Source organism: Petaurus breviceps, unplaced genomic scaffold (assembly GCF_028583685.1).
Source record: "Petaurus breviceps papuanus isolate PSGF00001 unplaced genomic scaffold, PetGlider_PUasm1.0 151, whole genome shotgun sequence".
Lineage (NCBI taxonomy): Eukaryota > Metazoa > Chordata > Mammalia > Diprotodontia > Petauridae > Petaurus > Petaurus breviceps.
The window spans coordinates 13,093,154-13,112,267 of record NW_027185712.1 but is presented as its reverse complement, the minus strand read 5'-3'; positions in this window follow the sequence as shown (position 1 = coordinate 13,112,267).

Below are 19,114 nucleotides of genomic sequence, written 5' to 3'. Positions count from 1 at the left end.
GTGTTATGGAGGGTGTATGAGAAGAGGCTTGCAGAAACTGAAAATAATACTTTTATGGATATCAGGATAATGGTTCTGGATTTATTGTTATCTCCTCCACAATCATTAAATTCCTCTATAGATAAAAAAATGAAGCCAGGAATTCCAGATGTCAAAAGTGGAAATTTGTAATGACTGCCAACAAAGAGAGCCTCAGGTGGGAGGCAATGCAAATGGAACTAGAGCACTGAATTTGGAGTTAAAGGCCCTTGGTTCAGATTCTGACTCTGCTGCTGACTAAGTGTAGACTGATCATTTCATGTCTCTGGATCTCAGTTTCCTTGTATCTACAATTGTGGATTTGAACTAGGTGGCATCTAAGGTCCATTCTAGCTCCACCATTCTAAAACTATGATTCTACCTTCATCCATGTTGGGTAGGATGCCAGGCCCTCAAGAAGTCACCATGACTGATGCCAATCATGATGCCTCTCCTAAATGACTGAAAAAGCTTTGTGGGAAAGCAGGGTCTCTGTGCAGTTTCACAGCTGGGATGTTGGCACAAGACTGTGTTCTCTGGGGAAATTCCCCTTTCCTGGTGCCTGGGATACCTCTTTTCTATGACCAGGTGGCCTGCCAGGTACTAGTTTGTCTTGCTATACTCCCTCAGGATTGGCCCAAGGACAGCCTGTGTCCCATTCTGGGGTTTGTGGAAGAATGGGAAGGAGTCCTTGGGAATGAGCAGAAATACCAAAGGGGAAGCTGGCTTTGCAACTAGGAGTCATTTCTACTTTTTGAAGCTTAGTTTCCTCATCTGTGAAAAGAGAAATTTGCACTGGATGGTCTCTACGGTTCCTTCCAGCTCTAATTCTCTGATCCCATGACCTTAGTCCCTGTCCTCAAGGGGCCACATCACTAGTTCAGAAGACTCAGGCAAATGGAACAAGAAAAGAAAAACAGATTCCAGTCTCCTCATAAACAAATGACACTAATCAAAGTGACTAGAAACACCTAGGATTACAGGTGGCACAGAATAAGGTAGTAATCCGGAAGGGATCAATATCATTCTGATTAAGGAAGACCTCTCCATGTGTCAATCAATAAGTCAATCAACAAATATTTATTAAATGTCTGTTATCTGCCAGGTGCTGTGCTAGGTGCTGAGAATACAAAGACCCAAAAAATGAAGAAGCTTAAACTCTATAGGCTGAGAAAACATACATAAGTGAGTACAGGATGAATAAATGCCAAATAGCTAAAGATAAGGTAGGGAGGGCACTAGCAATTGGGAGAGGCTTCATCTTAAAAGTGGTACTTGAGCTGTATTTGGAAGGAGGAAAGAGATTCTATGAGAAAGAGGGCAGGAAGGAAAGCATTCTAGCCATGGGTAATCCTTAAGGGAGTTGTGATTGTAGAATGGTGTATATAGACCTGGTTCCTTCTTAGACATTTTGATAGAGGCTTCTGCCAGAGTCATGATTAATCCTGATTAGGATTTAGTTCATTTGGATATTCACCCCCAGGAAACATGCAGAAGAAACCAGGGTACTCCCTAGACCCTATCCCCAGAGGATCAGACCCTCAGTGCTAGTCACCCTCCTTTGCACAGCTGGGCAAAGAGCCAGCTGGAACCCATGAGTACATGGAAGGAGGAGATGGGACAAATGCTCCATTTTTCATTGTGCCTCAAACTTCTATTTTGCAAAAACAAAAAGCAACTTCTGTGGACCGAGAAATATTATTCTGCTGAGAAAGCTGTTCTTAGGTCTGAAAATGCTGACATTTCTCTGAAAAATTGCCAAATTCATGCCTGGAAGCAAATTTGCAAAAAAAAAAAAAATATTTTCTTTGCCAAAGCAGAGTTTCCTTTCTCCAGTTTTCCCCATGAAATGTGGTGTTCTCTTGGGAGAGAGATGCTAAGGATTTGGGTGGGATTAGTGAAAGGTGTGCAAAGAGGCACATGATTGTTACCTTACAAAGTCTTCCTAAACAAAAATAGGACTAAATGTCTAGGGAAGGCACATGAGCGTGATGGACCAGGAGTCAGAAGGCTTGAGTTCTAGTCCAGGCTTTAGAAGTATAATCCTGTTGTATTAATGTCAGAAGCAGTAAATCTCAGAACTATCTGAGGGTTGCAATGAATGTTAAGAACAAAACAACTGCTAAAATACTTGTTTAAAGCATTGACTTTGGGGTAAGGGGAGAAAATGTCATTCCATAAAAACTGCCTGTTCCTTCCTCCTTCCAGAAGAGGAAAAATGCATTCCCTAGTACATAAGACTCCTTCCCTAGTACATAAGACTCCTCCCCCAGAGCAGAGAGGAGAAAGGTCATTCATTCACACCTCCAAATATGAACTGCCCGAATGGCCTTGAGAGGATTGTACCCAAGATTAAACCACTATGGACAATAAAAATCTACTGGAACTCATTCCTGGATGATTTAGCAAACTCCCTGCCCCCAGCATCTCTCTCTCTCTCTCTCTCTCTCTCTCTCTCTCTCTCTCTCTCTCTCTCTCTCTCACACACACACACACACACACACACACACACACACACCCTTCTCATCCCAGTGACTCTGAACCTCAGGCTTTTATAATCTAAACCCATAGTCTATTACCTCCCACTATCCATACTCCTTTATTTCCATTCCCTTCATCCCATCCTCTCCCCACTAATATCCCATTCTAAAGCTTCCCACTCCTTCCATTGTGCTCTCTGAAATGCTTGTTACATAAGTAACAAACTTGCTTTCATCTTAAGTCCTTTCCTTTCCTCCCTCTGGTTCTGAGACCTAGTTCCCCACTGATGACAGCCTTCTAGGCTTCCCTTTCTAGCACTAGCTGAAAATTCACTCCTTCCCTCTGACTCACTGATAGAAGTTGGGGGATTAAAATACTACTTGCTTTCCAATGCTCCCGGGGTTCTCCCTCTACCACTATTATTCATTAACTTCATCTCATTTTAGGTTCTATATCTACCATCAAGTCAAAATTTTGGCAGTTGTCTTTTGACCTCTAGGATACACCCCCCCCCTTTCCATAATGAATTCAATGCCTGGCTCAGACTTTCTCTCCACTTCAACTTCTGCCTTCAAACTAAGAGACTTCAATGTATATATTGCGACTCCCTCAAACACTCTAATCTCACATTTTCTTAATTACAGATTTTATACGATATACTTCCCTGTCTCACTTCCAGGGCACACAGAGAAGGCCATACCCTTGGATCACCCAGAAAAGTGCCACTTCACTGTCAATGAGCTCTGCAGTCCCCTTATTTCATCACAGTCTGTTGACATCCCACCTCTCTTTCTGCCTTGTAACTCCAAATCCTGTTTTTCTTCTTTATTGTGACGTCCAATGTCTCCACCTCTCAGTTCTTTCTGAGGCCCTCATCCCTGTACTGACTATCGTCTTATCCCTTCCCCACCATGAGACCTTAAGTGAACTCCGTCGCTTCTATACTGGCCTTGTCTTCTTGGGTTTGTTGCTTCCTTTTCATATCGCTAATCTTACCTTGCCAAGCCTCAGCCTTAGATCATTTGCACCATTGCCTTTGCTCCTACACATGTGAATGAAGCTGGAAAAAAACGATGAAATCGTGCTGACTGGGTCCACTACAAATGGTTGTTACATAACTTCAACTGGGCCCTCACTGTGGCAAGAAATTCTCTTCTACCTCCCGAATTAACTCTCTATCCCACTCACCACAGTAGTTATTCCAAAACTTTTCATCCCTTCCCAAACCAAGCATGGCTCCACCACCCTTCTCAGCCAAAAACTTTGCCTCTTATTTCACTGAAAAAATTAATACCACTCATCAAGAGTTACTGTTCTTCCATTCTCATCATTCAAATATCTTCTATTACTCTCTCCTCCTTCAACTTTGTCTCACGTGAAAAAGTGGTCCTTCTCTTCACCAAGGCAAATCTCCCTAAATGTACAAGTAATCCCATTCTGTCCTGGCCTCTCTAGCAGATTTTCCCCTCCATCAACCCTACTATCATTTATTTATCTTCCATTTCCTTTTGCCTAGTGGCTTACCTGTTGTCTACAAGCATGGCTGTGGCTCTCCCATCCTCAAAAATCCCTCACTTGATCTTCCCATCCACACCAGCTAATATATGTTTTCTTCTCCCTTTATGGCTAAATTTCTTGAGAAGGCCATCTGTAATTGATGCCCCCATTTCCTTCCCTTATTTTCTTTTTAACTCTCTATAGTCTAATTCCCAACCTTACCATTCAACTGTTTTCTACAAAGTTACCAACTTTTTGCCAAATCTAATGACTTTTTTCAAATCTCATTTATCTTGACTCCTCTGAAGACTTTGGTATTGTCAATCACTGTCTTTTCATGACCCTGCCCTATCCCAATCTCCTGTTCTGGGTCGTCATAACTAAAGATGGATGTGCCCCAGAGTTCTATTCTGAGCCTTCTTTTCTTTTCCCTCTCTACTATTTTATTTGGTGATCTCATAAACTCCCACAGTTTTAATTTTCATCTCTATACTGATGATTCTCAGATTTACTTATCTTCCCCTAACCTGTCTGCTGACCTCCAGTTTCATATCTTCAACTGTTTATTAAACATTTCAAACTGAATGTCCCATAAATTTAAAGTGTCAAAAACTGAAATTATTATATTTATTCTAGACTTTCTCCTGTTCCTAACCTACTCAGGCTCACAGTCTATGTGTCATCCTCTACTTTTCATTCCCTCTCACTTCCCATATTCAATCTGTTGCCAAGTCCTATAGATTTTTTTGCCTTTGTAATATCCATGAAAAAGCATTCCCTTTTCTCCTCTGATGCTATCACCACCCCGGTGCAGGCCCTCATCATCTCACTTATGTACTGTTGCAGTATCCTACTGGACAATCTCCCTGCCAAAAGTCTCTCCCGCTGCCAGTCCATCCTCCAATCAAGTATTAAATTAATCTTCCTAAAGGGTAGATCTTACCATGTTATTCTCCTAGTCAATAAACTCCAGGGACTCCCTGTCACTTTCAGGATCAAATATAAAATTTTCTGTTTGACTTTCGAAGCCTGTCAAAACCTTGATCTTGCCATGTATTCTTTGACCCAATGACACTGACCTTTTTGATATTCCTCACACAAGACATTCTATCCCAGAATCTGGGGTTTTCACTGGCTGCCCCCTATTCCTGAAATATTCTTCTACCTATCTCTCAGATTCCCTGGTGTCTGTCACGTCCCAGATAAACTTTCATCTTCTGTGAGAAGTCATTCCTTCACTTCCTTAGTGCTAATGCCTTCTCTCTTTTGATTGTTGATTCTCCCCAATTTATCCTGTATATATTTTGTGTTTGTACATAGTTATTTTCATATTGTCTTCTTGAGAGTAGGGACAGACTTTTGCCTTTCTTGTCTCCAGTTCTTGGCACAATACCTGGCACATAGTAGGTGCTTAAATGCTTATTGACTGACTCATTGACTATGCTTGGGGCAGGTAGAAAAGTAAAGAAGGAATGACACTGTTACCCAGGGAGGATGGGATGATAACCATAGATCTAGAGTTAAATGGAACTTTAGAGGCAGTTAAACTGGACCCCAACTTTGCCCCCATTTTATAGATGAGGAAATTGAAGCCCAGAAAAACTGGGTAACTTGCCCAAGTAATAAAAACAGTAATTGGGATTTAAACCCAGGCAGATCCTTTGCCTCCAGAGCCATTACTAGTTATAGGACATATGCCATATCCCATCTTAGATGGTGGAGAAAAGGTAGAATTAATTATTCAACTTCTGTTTCACTTCTATGTCCTTTACCAAGAAGAGTAATGCTCAGAATGGCACTATTGGACTGAAAATGGTTAATAGGGAGCTGAAAGCCAATATAAGTGAGGAGATTGAAAGAGATCACCTATGTATTCATAATGAGTTAATGTTACAAAGTCCACTACATTTTGAGATCCTTAAAAAAATATTGAAGATTTAATCACAGGAAAAAATGTAAAAACTTGGATATTGTTGTGAAATTGATATGATAGATGATGCAATCAAAAGACCTCTGGGTTTGGAGTTGGAGGGTCTGCATTCAAGTTATAGTTCTGCTACTAGAGACCTGGTGGCCTTACCTCTCTTGGTTTCTGTAAAATGAACGTGTTGGAATAGATGATGTCTTTCTCTAAAATTCTATGATCTAACTCAAGGGCTAGATATTGGAAAATTTTGAAGAAATTTCTTCAAAGGGTAAGGAGCTGGATTCTTTAAACCATAGGCCAATGAGCTTGGCTTTGATTCCTGGCAAAATTGTGCAATCTATTATCAAAGGAATAATTGTGAGTACTTAGAAATGGAAGTAATAATCACTAAGAGCCAACATGAGTTCATCAAAAGTACATCATTCCCGACTAAACTCCTTTCATTTTTTTTTGGGGGGGGGCATGATAACTAGAATGAAGATCGAGAAAATGCCTTAGGAATTGCAGACCTGAATTTCAGCAAGATATTTGACAGCTTCTCACAATATTATTGTGGACAAGATGGAGAAATGTCTATTAGATAATGGAACATTTAGATGGACTCAATATAAATGAATGATCTGACTCAAAGAGTGATTATAGATAGAGAGATGTTCAACTGTAGGGAGGTCTGTAGTCAAACACCCCAAGTATTTATCACTAGTTATGTTCTATTCAATATTTTATCAACGATTTGGAAAAAAGAATAGATATCTTACTTGCAGATGACATTATGTTGGGAGAAATAACTAATACATCGTATGACAGAATGAAGATCTGAAAAGATATTGAAAGGTTAGAACAAAAGGCTGAATCCCACAATATAAAATTTACTGGGGTGGGGGGAAAGGGAGGGTAACATGGAAGAAGGAATATATTTCCCAGAGCATGAGAACTGGCATTATCAGCCTAAAGGAATTTGCCCCCCTTTTAAATCCACATCCCTGCCTCTCTGGGTTCCCCATACTCCAACCTACACCAAGTACTCTTATGGATATTGACAAGGATTCTGCCTCTAATTTGGCCAGTGTTTTCAGAAATGGGAAAAAATACTTCGCTATCAAGAATGGTATTCAACCTTGGAAAAACCTATGTGAGAGTGAGATAATACATTGGAGAGTGCACCTAGGATCCCACTCCCCTCCAAAAAAAATGATGGTAGGGAATCATGGACCAAATATTATAAATTTGAATTAATTTTTGTAAATGTGAAGTCCTTTGATTGTATTTATTTATTTTTAAATCATCTGGAAACTTGGCTAAAAACAGTTTATTTGAAATAGACCTATACATTTTAGCAGATTTCAATCTTAAGGGTATGGTGTAGAAGTAAATAATCTAATTGGAACCTAGGTTGCATTAATCCAATACAATCCAACAAACATTTATTAAGTACTGATTATGTTCAAGGTATGGTGCTAGGTGCCGAGAATGTAAAAACATACTTCCCTGGCCTCAAAGAGCTTATATTCTACTCAGCAGATATATCAGGTAAACAAAGAAGCATATACATATATATGCATGTATGCATGTGTGCATGTCTATATGTGTGCATATGTGTACATGTGTATGTGTATATATGTACATATACATGTGCATACATATACATATATGCATACACATATATTCACATATCACTATCTATCTATATGAAAGGAGGATAAGGAAAGGTTTCTGTAAAAGGTAGTCTGGGATTCTAGGAGGCAATGGTGAAAAGAGAGTCCATTCTGGACATGGTGATCAGGCTGTGCAAGAGTGTAGAAGTGGGAGGTGTAATGTCAAGTTTTTAGACTAAATGGTAGAACAAATGAAAAGGAATAATTTTATGTTATCATGAAAAGGTAGAGAAGAACAAAATTATCAAGGGCTTTAAATGCCAAACTGAGTTTACATTTTATCTTAGAGGCAAGAGGGAGCCACTAAAGTTCCTTGAGCAGGAGTGTCGCATAGGTCAGACTTATGTTTTAGGAGGATTCTTTTGGCACCAGTGTGAACAACAGAGTAGAAAAGGGAGAGACCAGCAACTGGGAGTCTAATGAAAAGAATACTACAGGGGTGATTAAGTGGTGCAGTGAATAGAGCACCAGCCCTGGAGTCAGGAGTACCTGAGTTCAAATCCGGCCTCAGACACTTAACACAAAACTAGCTGTGTGACCTTCGGCAAGTCACTTAACCCCAATTGCCCTACTTTCCCCCCTCCAGAAAGAAAAAAAAATGAAGAAAAGACTAGTACAATAATCCAAGTAAAGAATGATGTTAGCTTGAACCAGGGTGGTAGTTATGCAAATGAACAGAGGAGAACAGGTGTAAGATACATTGTGGACATGGAATTGACATAACTTAATAAATAACTAGATATGGAGAGAAGACTCATAGAAGGATTTTGAGATTGAAGATTTGAGGGACTAGAAAACTGATATTAACCTTAAAGAAATAGGATAGTTGGAGAGAGATTGAGTTTGGGGAAGAAAATAATGAGATCTATCTTAGACTTGGTGACTTTGAGAGGTCTGCACAAAATTTAGTTAGAAACATCAAACAGTCAGTTGGGAATGTGGAACTGAAACTCAAGAGGTAAATTAGGGATGGATAGATAAATCTGGGAGTCATTTGTAAAGAAATGATAATGGAATCCATGGGATCTTAAGAGATTATAAAGAGTATGGGTCCAAAGAAAGCAGAGTAAGCATCCCAGGAAAGGACTTTGGGAGGTGCCCACTATGAAGATAAGGTAGTTGGACAATGATCCAGGAAATGAGGTTGAGGAATTTTTTTTTTAAAGCAATCAGGGTTAAGTAACTTGCTCAAGGTTACATGGCCAGTTATTTCTGGGTGTGGTGCTAAGTATTTGAGCCCAGATTTGATCCCCAGGTCATCCTGACATTGGAACTGGTGCTCTTACTCACGGAGCCACCTGGCTGCCCCTAAGCAATTGGGATTAAATAACTTGCTTAAGGTTACACAGCCAGGTGTTCCTGGGTGGGTGCTAAGTGTCTGAGCCCGGATTTGATCCCAGGTCATCCTGACACTAGAACCTATGCTCTTACTCACTGTGCTACCTGGCTGCCCCTGAGGCTGAGGAATTTGTAAGCAAGTAGAGGCAGATAGGTGGCACTGTGCCTGGAGTCAGGAACCAGACCTGTGGACTTCATAGGTCCCTCAGACTTTTTCAGAGGGTTTGCAAGGTCAAACTATTTTTATAACATTTTATAATATGAAAGTTATTTTCCTATTTCAATCTAACTCCTTTTCTGTGTGAAGCTAGATTTCCTCCATATACATTGGCCAAAACAATACACAGAAGATTGAATGTGAATACAAAAGCAGATATAAGAATCCAGCTACCTTCTTTTAAGCCAGACCCTAAAGACAATTGCAAAAATAGCAAAAAGTACATTAAAATGCTGCTCTTTTTACTAATTTTTTTTTGGTGTTTTTAGAAAACAAATATTTCAGGGTGGTTAGATGGCGCAGTGAATAGAGCACCGGCCCTGGAGCTAGGAGGTCCTGAGTTCAAATCTGTCCTCAGATACTTAGCACAAAAAAACTATATGTGTAATTTTGGGCAAGTAACTTAGCTCCAATTGCCCTCCAAAAAGCAAAAAAAATGCATTTTTCATAAAAATTACTTGTTAACATGTAATGGACTTTATTATTTTTAAATGAGCTAATATTTAGAAAAATTTTCCTTTCGAATTTCTAATGTGGTAAATTTTGATAAATACAACCGATAAACAGAAGCTCTTTGGGGTCCTTAATAATTTTTAAGCACAAGAGGATCCTGAGACTTGAAAGTTTGAGAACTATTGCATTAGAGAATCTCTAAGGTCCTTTGTCTCTCCAACATTTTGAATCTGCAATTGGGGAAAAGAGTTAGTTGGAAGAGTAGTTTTGTCATGTACTTGAGCCCCTCTCCTCATTTAAATGAGGTCTCTCTCAGTCTCTACTTGTTTCAGCACAGTAATTAGCCTTAGCCTTCAGATTTTCTCTCTGGAAAGAAGGGGTTCAGTCTTCACACTTAATCCACACTGAGCATATCCTGGAAGGAAAGACTAATTATTCAAACGATATGTATTTCCCTTTTGCCTTCACATGGAAAACTTGGATGCGACATTTAGTACAATTACTTCATTTTACAGATAGGGAAACAGAGATCCACAAAGGTGAAATTTTTTTTACAACTACTTTGGATCAAAGATGCTCATATTTTATGACCTCTTCTAAGAGGTATATTAAATTAATTCATTATCAGTTATCAATACCCCAATGAGAATTGGTTTTATCTTTCTAGCTATTGGGTAATTGTGAACAGGATTTGATAAAGAAAGGGGATGAGAACTAAGAAGGGCATAGGTATCTAGATGTGTGGGCTACCATGGATTAGGAAAGGGATGGAATATGATTTAGCAAAACAATGTGATATGGTCAGAGGAGGGAGCCAGGAGGTTTAACTGTTGGAGAATGTCCTTGGCTCTGTTGTCTTCTGCATTTTATCAATGACTCATATAAAGACATAAATGGCGTATTTATCAAATTTGGAGATGGCACAAAACTGGAAAGAGTAGTTAATAAATTGGATGACAGAGTTAGGATCCAAAAAGATCTTGACAGGCAAGAACATTGTGCCAGAGATAATAAAATGATATTTAATCAGGATAAATGCAAACTCTTACACTTGGGTTCAAAAAAATTAACTGCACAGGTACATAATGGGGGAGGAGGTTTGACTAGGCAGAAGTTCCAGTGAAAATGGATGAAAATTTCAGCTTGGGCTCCTTAGCTCTTAAAACAAATACCTTGGGCATAGTAGGTGATTAATGAATATTTGTTGGATTTAAGTTTTATAGCAATCAATGACCTAACAAGCATTTATTAAGCATCTACTCTATGCTAGGTACTGTGCTAGAACCTGGGGTGACAAGAATGAAGAATGAAATATATTGACTTACAATGGGTCTAATGAGAGAGAAAAAACATATAAAAAGTTAGACATATAAAAATATGTGCATATATTATATATAGCACAAATATAAAGTTAATAAATAGATATGTACAAATATATACAAAGTTTTTAAAAACAAGGAACAATGAGAGAAGGGGAGGGAAGGCACTATCCACTGGAGGAATCAAGCATGATATGACAGAGCTAGACATCAGGAAATTTCACCTAGTAACAGCAAACAGATGAGTTGTTCCATTTTGATTCAATTTAATTCAACATTTATTGACCATCTATTAGTAGAATATTATTTCTAGTTTTAATGTTTGCTTGTTTTTTTCAAGCAATAGAAACTTCCTAATTCACCTTTACCATTATAGAACTCTCCATCATAACAACAACAAAAATTAATAGAAACCAACACTGCAAGCTTGTCCAACAGCATTTGCAATGTTCTTTACCCATAGTTCATCATTATCATCTGTTTCTCTTTTTTAATCTTGCTTTTATGGAAGCTTTTTGTTTTTGTTTCCACATTCATTTCCAAATTTATCCCTCTAGTTTGTTCTTACTTAGAGAGACATCCCTTGCAATGGATTGAAGATTAAAAAAGAAAAAAAAAACCCGTAAAATTAATCAACACAATGTATCTGACAGTAATGCTATATTCTAAACCTATAGTCCTGACTTCTGCAACAAAGGGAGGGAGGCACATTTTCTCACTTCTCCAGATCCACATTTGGTCATTCTAATTAAACAGAATTCAGTTTCATTTTTTTTTGCTGTTGTCCTTCCTATTTCTATTGTAGTCACTATAAACACTGTTCTCCTGGCTCTGCTTATTTCTCTCTACATTAATTTATATGGGTCTCCTCAGAAGCTTTCCTATTTATCATTTCTGTGCCATAGTGAGGTACTGTATCATTACATCCACGTTCCACAGTTTGTTTAGCCACTCCTTACTTAATGGGAACTTACTTTGTCTCTAGTTATTTCCTACTCTAAAAATGCTTCTATGAACATCTTGATCCATCCCCTGATAGAAGAAAATCACTATCATCTGGAATTAAATTTTGTTATGGCATTTAATGCAATTTCTAATGTTATGGGGTGTTTGCATTTACTTCATTATACTTATTATAGTTATATTGTTCTTCTAGTGATTCTTTCTTTGATCTGCATCAGTTTCTCCAACTCTTCCCATGTTTTATTTCCTCATACTTGTCACTTCTTCCTATGCAGTAATATTCCATTATATTAATGTAAAATAATTTGTTCTGTAATTCCCTAAACAATTGGAAATCGTTTTATTTCTAGTTTTTGGCTACTAGGGCATTGCCCTGAATAGTTTTATATGTAGCAATTTTTTTTCTTGATTTTGACCTTGGAATACAAGCACAGTAGTGAGACTGATGGGAAAAAGGGTACTTTTCTTTCATAATTCCAAATTGATTTTATGAATAATTGGACCAACTTAAAACTAAGTCAATATTCTGTTAGTGTGCCTTTCTTCCCATAGCCCCTCTAAAATTATTTCATTTTTTTATCATTGTTCCTAAATATATGAATATGATGGAAAACATTGGAATTGTTTTAATTTTCATTTATTTTACTGATTTGGAGAATTTTGGAAAATGATTGTTGATATTTTGCATTTTGCACTAAAGCTTGAATGATGTTATATTTAGAATCATCTTCCTCTATACTCTCCTTATTGAAATGCCATCTGTCAATTCAAACATCATTTTTGGTTCTGTATCCCTTGGTTCTGATAGATTAGCTTTTACCTTTTCTTCCTGGAGCCCAGGGCTCCAGACCATTGTCTATCTCCTCACCATACCATCTGCTCTCTGATCATCAACCACTGCCTCATCTCTTTCCCTTTAGAATATCAGGCTCTTCCTCTCACTTCCCTGATTCTGATAGGTGGGCTTGGCTTATCTTTCTGGGTCCTAGGTCTCCATGCTACTTCCTGGCCATCTCCTCTCCATGATGTCTCTGACCGTCAACCTTATTTCCCTCCTACCAGAATCTTGGGTTCTATCTCTGAGAGATAAGAATTTGTCTTATGTTTCTAGAGCTGGGATGTCTGCATCACTTTGGGGTTGTCTTTTCACTAAGCCCCTTCTAGGGTACCTGTCCCTACAGTCCTCACCACACACAGGTGGCTTTCCCTTTTCTGGTTATCTTCTGTGAGAATGCAAGCTCCTTGAGGACAAACTGTCCTGTTAGCTTATATTAATCTCTTCCAGACTCAGCTTAGTGCTTGGTTCATAGTAAGAATTTAAGTGATCTATCTATGTACCTGCTTTTCTGACTGTCTGTCATCTGTCTGCCTGTTTGTCTTGTCTATCTCAAATGTCCTCTATGAAATCTTTTCTGGTCTCTCCAATGAGAACGATTTCTCCCTTTTTCTCATAATATTTTGTTTCCCTCATGCATTTGTGGCTTTCAGTTTTGTATTGTAGTTATTTGTGTACATTTCTTCTCTTTTCAAGACTATAGAGATGCAAAATGTTATAATATATAGAGGGTAGGCCTTGAAGTCAGACAATGTGAGTTCAAATCCTGCCTTTGAAAGATACTAGCTGTGTAATCATTTTGTTCAGTTGTTTTCCAGTTGTGTCCAACTCTCTGTGATCCCATCTGGGGTTTTCTTGACAAGGATATTGGAGTGGTTGGCCATTTCTTCTCCAGATCATTTTACAGATGAGAAAATTGAGGCAAATAGGGTTGTTACTTCTCCAGGGTCACACAGCTAGTAAGTGTCCAAGGTTAGATTTGAACTCAGGAACTGTCTTCCTGACTTCAGACCTGGTACTTGATATACTGTACCACTTAGCTGACTATGGGCAAAACAATATGGGCTTTAATGTATAGGATTTATATTGCAAGAGACTTACAGCTTGGCATTGGTGGAGCAAGTTCATACATTAGAAATTTCCTATAGTGTTGAAATCACTGGTCTGGACTAAATAAAATCTCCCAAACAAACAAATCCTAACCTCTAAGTGTCCTATAAATGTATAGCGGGACACTTGTTGGGTCCGCAGTTGGAAGATACCTGGGTGGGAGCCTAGCTTACCCTGAGTAAGATACTTTACCTTGCTTAGTTTTGCTTTTTCTTTTGCAAAACAGAGACACTGATAACTGCAGCACCTTCCTTGTAGTGTTGCCATGAGCTCAAACAAGACTGCATCCTTTATCATCTTTATTGTGCTACATAAAGACTAGCTAGCCATAAATATTACATATTATTATAAATGTTATTTATATATAATACATGAATATATATATATAATATTATAAATATTATTTCTTTTTTCTTCTCCCCCAGTGCCTAGCTCAGTGCTGTGTATGTATATGCAATCGGTGTTTAGTAAATGTTTCCAGAATGAAGAAATGATCAGCAAGTATTAGAAAACAATGAAGTGTCAAGTACAGGGTTTTCAGTTTGGATCCTAAGTGCTACAGGAAGCCATGAATGCCAGTTTTCTATGAGTATGTGGTCTGTTGGAGAGGATTCTGAGAGAAGGATCCAGGTATGCTGATTTCCAGTCCTGAGATTTTTCTTTATCCTCGAGGACCACCCTGAACTCCTCCCTCCCTTCACAATGTGCAGTAGAGCACATGTGCTTGCACACACACACATCATAGACACCTCTCTGCTTTCAATTCTATGACCTCCTGCCAGATGTTACCACCTGTCTGTCCTTGGAAGGCCTTTGGAAAGTTACACAGCTGAACCCGGCAGGCTCCTGCCCCAGACCAAACAAACAGAAGAGAAAGCTTTAAGACTGGGCACCAGGGAAAAGTGATCTTGAGGCCGTCAGTGCCATGAGCAGGGGCGATTGATGACTTGGCATTCGGTTTGCAAGTCATCCATCATAGAGAATCAATCCAAGCTCCTCCAGAGCTGGCCCCAGCCGGCACAGATCATTCTCTCTCCCTGCCACCAACCTGAACGCTCTGGTCCCAATTGCGGGAACTTTTCTTTGTTCTAAGCTCGGCATGGATTTGCTTGGCCTTCAGTAGTATTTTCTACATTCCCAAAGAAATGTCACTTAGTTTATTATCCTCTTGGAGGTGGCAACTGAGCTTGAGTTTCACTACATTGGATGCAGCAGACAAGCAAGCGTTCCATGGACTCTGAGCTCCCAGAGCTAACAGTTAGACTTTTTATTTTTCTGTCTCCAGTATATTCCTGGCTCTTTGAGTCAGCTGTGAGCAGTAGCATGATCTGCTCCACTTAACTCACAAAGGGGATTCCTATAGAGTATGCAACTGTGTATAGTGGATCCTTTTAGCACTAAGAAGGGTCTACGATGAAATGATTTTCCTTTTCGTTCACCATAGAACAGCCTTGATAATTATTTAATATATTTTTAAACAGTTCTTAAATTGTAGGGTAGACTTGGATAGTGGCTTCCTCTTATCTTTGCAAATAGTCTTCACCCTGAAAAATATAAGGTAGGTGGAACCAGTGGATAGAACTCTATTCCTGTCCCCAAATATAAAATGTTATTTGGGTCTAGCAAAGACCCTGCCTTTCTAACCCAACACTGTGAATGGTACAAGAGCTGAAGTATATTTGGAAATTGGTACTTGTAGGAGGTGTGACTAGAGGCCTGAGCTTTGAAGCTGAAATTCAAAACACATATTTATTAAGATGCTACCATGTGCAAGGCATTCTGCTAGAAACTGGAGATGCAAAGACAATGAAAAGCATTTTCTGTGGCTTGAGATGACTTTTGGGGATCTGGAGGTTTTACTCAAAGGGAAGAATTTCCTACTTGCTGGTTACATGAACCTTATCTTTTAAAGCAAAAAAAGAAAAAGCAAATTGTTTTATATCAGTCAAGAGTTTTTAAGCCAATACACTTTGTATGATGATTTTTATGTACATACATGGTTAGACTTGTTTTGTTTAATCCTAATGGGCAGAATTAAGAGCAATGCAAGAAATCACAGAAAACAAAACAGATTTATATTGGGAAGAATGAAGTTTCTAACAAAAAAAAAGCTATCTCAAAATAGAAGGGACTGCATGGGAACTGGTAAATTGCTCAGCCCCTCAGTTAACCAGAATTCCTAAGCACCTACTATGTGCCCTGTATGATGCTAAGTGCAGGGGAGAGCTTCAACTGGAGATTGGACTTTTTGGGGATGCCATAGGGTGGATGCCTATTGATGGGCCATATGGGATAGTCCCTGTGGTTCCTTCCAACTCTAAAATTCTATGATGTTGCAACAATATATTATATGTTGCTGTACACTTTCCTAAGAACTTTACTCAAGTAAACATGACGTAAGTATTCAGTTGTGTCTGATCCTCTGTGACCCCATTTGGGGTTTTCTTGGCAAAGACACTGGAGTGGTTTGCCATTTCCTTCTCCAGCTCATTTTACAGATGAGGAACCTGAGATAGACAGGATTGCGTGACATGCCCAGGGTCACCTATCTATCTGTTAGTGTCTGAGGCCAGATTTGATCTCAGTAAGATGAGTCTTGCCGACTCTAGGCCTAGCTCTCTATCCACTGCACCAAAGTATAACAAGAACTATTTCCCCCATTTTATAAATAAAGAAAGCAAGGTTTGTTCACAGAAGCGAAAGGCGTATCAAGTTATACTCTAAGCAATAATCATCAAACTTTGTGGTATTGGGTAGCAAATAGGGAAGAAGATCAGTGGAATAGACTAGATAAGAAAGCATAGGAAACAGCTGAACTCAGCAAACTAGCGTTTGATAGACTGATAACATAAATTACTTGTAGAAGAACTTTGTATTTGAAAAGAGCTACTGGGAAAACTGGAAAAAAGCAGTTTGGAAGACATTACATTTATACCATCATTTTATACCAAAAAGAAATTGAAAAATAATATACAAACTCAATATTCAAAAGATTAGAAGAAATTGAGATCAGGTATCTTTCACATGTTTTGTTATGGGGGAGTTTGTAACAAAACAAGGGATAGAATTGATCATAAATGCCCATAATAGATAATTTCAGTTCTATGAAATTTGAAAGCTTTTGAGCACACACACACACACACACACACACACACACACACATACACTAGTGCAACTAGGAAAAGAAGGAAAGCTGTCAATTGTGGGAAAAAACAACTTTGCATCGAATATATCTGATAGGGGACAAACAAACTACTGAGCTTCAGAGATATCTCATATATATACATATATATGTATATAGACATTATATATAAAATATATAGAAGGAAATAACATGAATAAAAGTGACCAAGCACCATTTCCCAAAAGTTAAGTAGGCAAAGAATATAAACAACTAGTTCTTAAAAGAATTGTAACCTATCAATAGTCATATGAGAGACTACTCCAGAGCATTAGTAAAAATAGAAATGCAAATTTAAAAAAATAAACAAAGAAAAACAAAAACAAAAAAACAAAAACTCTTGAGTTTTTGCCTTACATTTAGCAAATCGTCAAGTATGACCAAAGATGGGAATTGTTGATCCTACAGGGACTGGGGAAAGATAAGCCCACTGGGTCACTGTGGTGGAAGAGTCTAAGCATCCTGAAAGTAGCTGTAAATATTCTAAAAAAGTGACTAAAATGTGCATGTACTTTGACCCGGAGATTCCACTTGTAGACTATATCTCTGAGAGGGCTATAACAGAAAGATAAACCTATGTACTACAAAATACTTTTAGCAGAACTTTTGTAGCAACAAAGAACTGGAAACAAAGTAAAAGAAACATTAAGTCATGATGACTCTGAAGAATATAGGGAAGCATGGGAAGATGCATGTGAATGCAAAGCAAAGCATGCAGAATAAGGCAAACAGTAAAAACAACAATGACGACCATAGGGTAAGTGGAAAGAACAGTAATAGCTTTATTTTTTTTTCTAAAATGAAATAGAATGTTGGATAACTAGAATGACCAAAAGCTTTATCCAAAGAAAAAAGATGTATGTATTTCCAAATCTTTGCCTTGCTGGGAAAGGATAGGTGTAGGACTAAATGGCTTAGAAACTCCCTTCCACCTCAAGGCCTGTCATCCTATATTCCTATATATGATCAAATTTGGTTGATGTCTTGGTTGGCTTTGCTAAACTCTCTATCCCTCTCTCTCTCTCTCTCTCTCTCTCTCTCTCTCTCTCTCTCTCTCTCTGTCTCTCTCTCTGTCTCTCTCTGTCTCTCTTACTCTGTCTCTTTGTCTTACTCTGTCTCTGTCTCTCTGTGTGTCTTATTCTGTCTCTCTGTTTCTCTCTATCTTACTCTCTCTCTCTCTCTGTCTCTCTCTTTCTCTCCCTTTCTCCTTTGTAATTAGGCCTGTTTCTCTAGGTGGAGAAGGAGAAGGGAGAAATCTACTTTGAAATGTGGTTAACTAGTGTACTGAGTAGAAAGCTGGACCTGGAGTTAGTAAGACTTGAGTTCAAATTTGGCCTTAGATGCTTACCAACTGTATGACTCTGGGCAAAATTCATTAACATCTTCTTGTCTCAGTTTTCTCATCTGTACAATGAGGATAATAATAGAACCTATCTCCTTGGGTTGAGATAATGGGATGATATTTATAAAGTACTTTTCAAATCTTGAAGCATTATATAAATATTTTTAACTTCATAGATAACTATATGTAGCTATATAACTATAGCTAAATATATATATATATAACTAAATCCAAGGGTATTAATAAAAATTGAATATTGAAAACATTTTTTTAAAAGGTTAAGGATCACATAGCTAGTAAACGTCATAAGTAGGACTTCACCCCAGATCTTCCCATTCTCCAATGCAAGAGATGAATAATCAGCAAAGGGTGACACGATGGTAAGAATAGTCAGGATTGAATCTCTAATGATGGAATTTCAGACACTAAGAAAAGCTGTTGGGGAAGGTATTTTTGAACCAGGGTCTTTAAAAAAGATCCCATGTAGAAAGAATAATACTGCCAGATTTTTCTATGGTACCACACAATTTCCAAAACATTTTTCTCAAAATTGTCTATACACAGTACAAGTGTATTATTCCATTTTCAGGTAACTGAGGTTGGTACAGTGGCTGGAAGTCAAGAAGACTCAACTTCATGAGTTCAAATCTTCCCTTAGGCACTTGCTAGCTCTATGACCCTGGGTAAGTCACTTACTTCTGGTTGCCCCAGTTCCTCATCTATAAAATGAGCTGTAGAAGTAAATGGCAAACTACTCCAATATCTTTGCCAAGAAAAC